The sequence below is a fragment of the Coptis chinensis genome, chromosome 4, assembly GCF_015680905.1.
Source record: "Coptis chinensis isolate HL-2020 chromosome 4, ASM1568090v1, whole genome shotgun sequence".
In the NCBI taxonomy this organism is placed as follows: Eukaryota; Viridiplantae; Streptophyta; class Magnoliopsida; order Ranunculales; family Ranunculaceae; genus Coptis; species Coptis chinensis.
In genome coordinates, this window is record NC_141459.1 from 17,039,622 (window position 1) to 17,047,440 (window position 7,819).

General features: G+C 37.2%; 2 long non-coding RNA genes across 2 annotated transcripts; both read left to right on the top strand.

The window, feature by feature from the left end:
- Positions 1–1,008: 1,008 nt before the first annotated feature.
- On the top strand, positions 1,009–1,487 carry LOC147502228 (uncharacterized). Its single transcript, XR_015219953.1, has 2 exons — positions 1,009–1,108; positions 1,265–1,487. It is a non-coding gene; the product is annotated as an uncharacterized LOC147502228 (long non-coding RNA).
- Positions 1,488–4,757: 3,270 nt separating this feature from the next.
- On the top strand, positions 4,758–5,789 carry LOC147502229 (uncharacterized). The gene is made up of 3 exons (XR_015221621.1): positions 4,758–4,914; positions 5,383–5,463; positions 5,592–5,789. It is a non-coding gene; the product is annotated as an uncharacterized LOC147502229 (long non-coding RNA).
- The last annotated feature ends 2,030 nt before the right edge of the window (positions 5,790–7,819 follow it).

Here is a 7,819-nt window from a genome sequence, read left to right on the forward strand (position 1 = left end):
ACCAAGGACTAGCTGAATTACACTTATTGCTTCAAGTGTAGCTTTTAGCAATCCTATTTGTATCAAGAAAAGCAGTATGTTTTAACATTCCTATTTTCTTCATTCATATTGTATCAAGAATCACGGAATGTAATTTCATAATTATTTATAGAGCTAAAATTATCATTTGGGGTGCGTAACTAAGAACCAATAACCTGTGGTGAAACAAAAGAAAAGAGAAGAAGCAAACATCATACGTCCATACTTTTGAATTTTGATAGAGTAATAATAAAAGTGCCTTTAAGCTTAGGTGCTTAAGTGGACAAAAAATTTCTATGTTTTCTTCAGTTGACTTATTAAAAGGTTGAAACCGGTTTTAAGCGTGCATGAACACGTTACATTAAATGTGGTCCTCTCCGAAGCCTAGATTTGAGCTAACCGTCGTCCCTTTATGGAAGTCACTTTTGATTGTAACCTGTTTTGCTAAATCAATAATAAAACTACACCTTCGTCACTTGACTCACTTCTCGTATGGTGGTGTTCCTTGAATACAAGTAAAGTTTGAGTTTCCTCGTCCGAAACTTTGAGTCGCAATGTAAGTTGCCTCCATTTGCATTGACCATTTGATTACGTTTATGTAAATTTTGGTTATAAGACTTGTTGTAGTCTTTATGCTTGACTTGTCGCAAAGATAATGAACAAATAGAAGGCCCGAAGCTACGCAACTTGAGATGAATTGAAGATGGAGCGGATTGTTTCCAACTCCCTAACGATATGCCTATTTTCCATTTTACATGTGAAATAGGTGGTGAATTTTGATTGTCCACATTATTACTATCATCACATTTGATTGCATTTTGTTCGAAAATTCCCAGTTAGACACAAGTCCAATGATGAAGACCATGCACCTCCTTTGGAGTATAGTTCTGAGGTAGTTATAAATTGGTGCATTTGTAAATATGGTAGGCAATGCATTGCCTGCATTATTCATTTTCATAATATTTATAATATATTTTTTAAATTCGACGGTTTGGAGTTCTCTAGCAAGAAGAGTTACACCATTGAAATAGATGAACTTCGTCTTGAATTCATCGACTTTATCCAACAATTTATCGAGTAGTTAATTTGGGTAAGTGGGCTTCCATATTTTCCCTTTGTTTATGTATATATACTTTTCTTATCGTTTTTTTTTTTTTTACTTGTACAATATACTCTTTTTGATTCACTTGCTTTTTAATTTTATATACTAATCATAGTGGAATGACGACTTCATGATATGATGTAGGTGTCATGGATCGATTAACATATGAATAGATTGCAGCTAGGTTTTTGGTGTTGGAAGTGCGCACAACAAGCTAAGATATTGCTAGGATAGTATTGGCGTTATGTAGTTTTTTTTTTTAATTGTGATTCTTTTGGTATTGGAATGGCTTCTTTTGTTGGGAGTCAAACTAGATGATAAATACTTGGTTTGATCGATGAAATCAATAGAAGTTAATTGTTTTGAATATTGTTTCTTTCTTTCTCGAGTGGATGTTGTTTTACGTATCATAAAGCGGGGTTAAAGTTATTTTGGTTGTGATGTTTTGATAAATGTATGTGGATGTTGTTTGTCATAAAACAAAGTTAATGGGATTTTGTTTATGACGATAGGATGCAAGGTTGAGAAATGAATACGATCGAATACAAAATGAGAAAATGTTTTTAAAAAAAATTATTTTCATTTGTCTCACTTTGGAAAAAGTGACATAATATCTATTAAAAGTGACACAACCCACTACTCTTGTGTGTCGCTTTCTTTTTCATCTACGAAGTTATATGGAGTTGACTCCCAAAAGTGACACAAGAAGTAGTAAAGGGGCATTTGTGTCACTTTTGACGCATTTTTGTGTTCATTCTCATCCAAAAAGTGACACAACTAAGATATTTAATGTGTCACTTTTGACGATTTATGTTCGCTCTCGGTCCAAAAGTGACACAACTAGTAAGATAATGTGTCACTTTTGACGATTTATGTCTCATTTCTGGTCCAAAAGTGACACAAACTAAGATAATTTAATGTGTCACTTTTGACGCATTTCTTATGTCTCACTTAAAAATTCTAAAAAGTGGCCACACAACCAAGATACTTAATGTGTCACTTTTTGACGCATTCTTATGTCTCACTTGGTCTAAAAGTGACACAACTAAGATAATTTAATGTGTCACTTTTGGCGATTTTATGTCTCACTCACGGTCCAAAAAAGTGATACAACTAAGATATACTTAATGTGTCACTTTTGACGTGTTTATGTCTCATCTTGTCCAAAAGTGACACAACTAATATATTTAATGTGTCACTTTTGACGCATTTATGTCTCACTTTAGTCTAAAAGTGACACAACCAGTATATTTAATGTGTCACTTTTGACGTATTTTATGTCTCACTTTCCTGGTCCAAAAGTGACACAACCAAGATATACTTAATGTGTCACTTTTAACGAAATTATGTCCCACTCGTCCTAAACGGATACAACTAGTGTCACTTTTGAGACAAAGATCGTGACATTTTTCTTAAAAAAGTGACACAAGAGGCTATTCTTAAGTGTCACTTTTATTAACAAAAAGTGACACATTTAGTAAGGCTTTTGTGTCACTTTTGGTAAAACTTTATGTGTCGGGGGCTTATAGGTCACTTCAGAATTAGTTTCAAAAGTGACACAAGTGACTTCTTGTGTCACTTAAAAAGTGACACAGAAAGCCCTTCTTTTAGTAGTGTTCTTTGACGTTAGTTTCATTTAGTATTATATATGTTTTAAAATATTTGTCATTATTGTTTTGCCGTTATTTTTTTTTTTTTTCATTTTCTATTATATATTTTATGATGTTATTTTTCGTATAATTTAATTTTCAACATTTAATTTGTTTTGGTTTGGTATATAATTTATTTAAGCCCAACGTCCATTTTAATTGAATCTCGTGATCAGGAGGAATTTAAGCTGGCCTTATTCAGAAACAGCAACAAGCAGAGTCTATTTGCAGATAGTGTCTCCTGCTAGCTTCTCTATTCTTCTTTTTTGCTGCAAATACGAGTGCTATATGATCTCTTGGAGCTATGACTCAATTCACTTCTGTCTATATGGCTGACTTGTCTCGGATTAAATTGTGTATGATAATCTGGTGATTGTAATTGCATGCAGATAAGATTTCACCATCTTTGCATTACTGTTCGAGTTTCTGTGGAATTAGTCTCTATTTGCTTCCGATGAGTTAGAACACCCTGATTACAGAACCTTTTTCAAGTCAATGTACGCACAAATATTCACCAATTCTGTATAATGGACACTACGAGGGATAGGTTGTGCTTGATGAAGTTCCCTGAAGAGCAAATATGGACAGTTTCTAATGTAATATTGCAAGTTGCAACCCCTAGGCCTCAATTCCACTTCTTTGGCTGTAATTTGACGACATCTTCTTGTAACCCTCGTAGAGAACTCATTTGTACCAGGAGTAAACCTTAATTAGTGGCCTTGCGTGATGCTGTGTGTTTTTGTACGCGCTTGTTGTTAGGAATATTTTGAATGTACCATCTTATTGACAGTTCTTATGCCAGACTAACTTAATTCATCAAGGTGCAGTGCCTCCATATTTTTCTTTTCTCTTCTTAAATTGTCTAATTAAGGCGCACATACAGTGCGAAACGTATCAGTTCTGTCTAAACTCTACATTCTGAAGTCCAATGGTGACGTGGTGTCCTTAGATAATATCTTGTTTTTGTTGAAGAAAGTAAGCTTCAAGATAGCAATGAGCATTGCTAGTAACGTTACCCATGTTGCTGTAGATGACTACAACGGAAGGGATGCTCCTGCATCATTATATAGCCCGAGAACAAGGTGAGCCTCTATAATCCACCAGGCCACTACGTATTCATCCTCGTATTTCAATCGTTTCTACCAACATCAGCAGCATAATGGAAAATCGCAAAATTAAACTAGCACAAGACAGTCCAATGCAAGGATAGATGTGCAAATAGATTCTACCTTGGTTGGACTTGGTCGACGCTTGTTGCTTCCCTAACTCCCCTTCCCCAGGCGACCTCACCATGCCGTCTATACCTTCCACCAGATTCTACAAATCCTGGGCATGACCTGTAAGCCTTTATAGGCCACCAACCAAAACCAGGGACAGTCGCTGTCCCACCTTGAATCCTACCCTCGCCATTGCATCCCCTTTCCATTTCCTCCCTTCCACAAGACTTGCATCCCCTGGAAACAAATCATTCAACATGACCAGAAGACAATTTTCTCTGTACTTCTTCTCTTAACCAATTTAATTAACAAAATGCAAATAGTAACTAGCTAAGTGAAATATTTTGCAAAATGGAAGAAACACAAAAACCATCAACCTTGGGGGAAGCTTTTGTTCATCTTCACTGGTGATGCCAGTCTGGTTTGGGACTTCTTCTGATAAAGAAGTAGCTGAAGGAGTAGAACAAAGGGAAGTTAGGTTTAGTTAGTGGTAAGGAAATATGGGACCAACTGCTGGTGATGGTGCATTGGTGAGAGTGAGGTGGAGGTGATGGGCTTGGGATAAGGTTCGCTGCCATTGAAAGCAGACATCCAACTTCTTTTCTTTCTTTCGTAAAATCTGTAAATTAAAGCTTCCATAATTCTAAAAGTTACCATTTTATTTCTACCCATTATCATATTTATGTCTTCTGGATAACACAAGATTTACCCACGCCTATTGGTGCGCCTCATATCTAAAATCCAGCCACCTTTTTTGACTTGGAAGAATATCACTGCGTGCAAGCTACGCAAACTACTTTCTCTAGAGTGAAGAAACAGAGTTGGCTTCTTCATTTTGTAATACAGAGAGATCCAAGAGTGTGCTTTCCTGATCAGATCAGCTTATTATTCCATCCGGTCTATAACATCAGTTCCTACCAACTATAAGGTCAGCTCTATATATTATATATACTATAAATTCTCTTCTACGTACAGTGCTTTTCTTCACTTCATGTATAATTAACATCCAGGATGGTCATGGTTTTATTATGTAATGCTATACACAGAGGAGAGATATTTCCGTAACTTCTTTGTGGTGGTCTGCTCAGCTTAACAGTTAACATCACTCGATCAATTTTATTATAAGATCAGTTTATTACAATTTTTCTTCGTCCATGTTAGTTGTTATTGTACACGTACTTGATTATTACTCTCCTTTTTTTTAAATCGTCGTCATTCATTGTTAAATGTTAACAACCATGTTTTGCAAACTTAAACTCTTTTTGAGCTAACCAATTCTAGTGATGAAGTTCAACAATGGCTATCTTTTAAAACTGTTAAAAAGTATTAATTATCCTAAGTTCCATTTGTATGTTTATCTACTAATCTCCGCCTTTACATGATTTTAAATGTGCAGATCGATATCCATTTCGTACTTAAACGTTTTCCTTTGGTTCTTGTTATTAGAGGTTCAGAGAACAACGAACTGCCCAAGCAAGTGAGATTCTTTAACTCATTCACATTCTCTATTTACTTAATGTTATGTATTTTACGTACATCCTACTGGAGTAACTCTATCATGTCTCGTCACTTTAATTAACAACCAATAATGTATTGTCATGACAGGTATGGAAGTTGCTGGAGCAGTAGTTGGAGCAGCTGTTGGAAACGTACTGACTCGTGCGCTTAATCAGTTGGGTGTCAAAAGTCTGAGAGAAGAAACTTAGACATTGAGAGACAAAAAAGGGGAACTAACTGCCAGAGTAAACAAGGTGAATGAAATTCTGCAAATCGCAGAGATACATGGAAAGACGCGCACAAAGGACACACTGTAGTAGCCATATTCAAGGATGTATCACATAGGTACTGGGCCAAGAGATAAGGCCCAGACCACAGTATGTGTTGAGCTAAGAGAAAGGTCCAAGACTAGACTAGGCCCCATGAGGTAAACCTAAGAGAGGGGATATAAAAAGGAAGAGAGAGGAGAGGAAATGTAAGAGGAGGAAGAGAGGCAGAGAGGGGTGAGGAGAGAGGTGAACTACGGCGGCTTGATCCCGAAATGGGTACGTAGGCAACCAAATTGGTGCAGCCGATCCAAAATGAGAGCCGAGTACTAATAAAACTATAGGTCGCGATTATGGTCGAAAAATGGCGCCCGTCATGGGGGGACGCCGGGGACTTCTACCGAACCGATTAACTATTTTCAAAGTCAAATACTCGACTTAAACATTCATTCGTTGAGGATGAGGAATCCACCTAACTTTGTCTACGAAAGCAGTGGGTCCGGCTGACTTTGCTGATGAACACAGAGAGAACACAGGATCAAGGATCGAACCAACCCAAAACAAATGGGTGTGGTTTCAAGTTTCAAATCTCAAATCCCGTCTTTGGCTCCAAAACCAAAGTAATGTAGATTTTAATTACAGCTTATGAGAAAGCGGGATTGGAGGAGAGAGCTGTGGAGTGTTTTGGTAAGATGAAAGAGTTTAATTCAGTTCCTAATACATTTACTTTTAATATTGTATTACATTTGTTAGTTGAGAAAGAAGTGTTTTTATTAGCATTGGCTGTTTATAATCAAATGTTGAAATCTGGGTGTTTTCCGAACCGGTCTACTTTTGGTATACTGATTCATGGTTTCTGTAAAGTTGGGAAAACGAAAGATGCGATACAGTTGTTTGATGAAATGGTGGAAAAAGGAGTTAGTCCTGATACTATGGTTTATACTGTTGTTATTTCGGGTTTATGTCATGTTAATAGAACTGACGAGGCGAAGAGTTTGTTGGATAGTATGAAGTTGAATGGTGTTTGTCCTAATATTGTTACTTACAATGCTTTGATTGATGGGTTATGTAAAGTTGGTAAAGTTGATGAGTCTCTTAGTCTTATTGGTTTCTTGAAGGAGGGGTTTGTTATTGGGTTGAATGCATATAGTTCTTTGATCAATGGGTTGTTTAGAGTTGGGAGCTTTGATGAGGCGTGTGAATGGTATAGGACGGTTTTGAAGGAAAATATTGTTCCTGATGTTGTGTTTTATACTGTCATGATTAAAGGTTATTCGGAAGCGGGTAAAGTTGAGGAGGCATTAACGTTTTTAACTGAGATGAGTGAGAGGGGTTTGGTTCCTAATACGTATTGCTATAATACTTTGATCAAGGGTTTCTGTGATGCGGGGCTTATGGATAAGGCTCGGTCTCTTAAACAAGAGATATCAAAGCATGAAAGTTTTCCTGACGCTGCAACTTACACTATTTTTATTTGTGGTCTGTGTAACCAAGGTCTAGAAGGGGAGGCACAACAGATTTTTGAAGAGATGGAGAAGAAGAAATGTTTTCCAACTGTTATGACTTTTAATGCTCTTATACGTGGTCTTTGTAAGGTTCAGAAGTTAGAGGAAGCTAAGATTTTATTTTTCAAGATGGAGATTGGGAGCAATGGGTAATTGATGAACAGGAGAGGGCCTTGGAGCTTGCTAGGAAAGAAGAGGAGGAGAGAGAGCGTATATCAAGGGAAGAGGAAAAACGGCGAAGAAGAGTCAAGAAGAAGCAAGAGAGGCCGCTTGAGGGCGCGCATGAACATGAACGATTGGAAGTTGTGAAGGGCTGAAGAGCGTAGAAGACAACTAGGGAAGAGGAAAAAAAGGAGGCTTCACGGAGGAGGAAAGAAGGAAAGAGGCTTGCCATACAAAAACTTTTGAGTTGGAGGCAAGAATTGCTAGGAGGCAAAAGCGTAAGGGCGAAGGAGAATGACTTTTCTTACTGCATTTAGAGATGAAAGGGTGTCGAGTATTTCAAGAAAAGGATGTCCCTAGGGTTTCAGATGTCGCTGATTGGGAAGATGGTGAGCCGAATGGT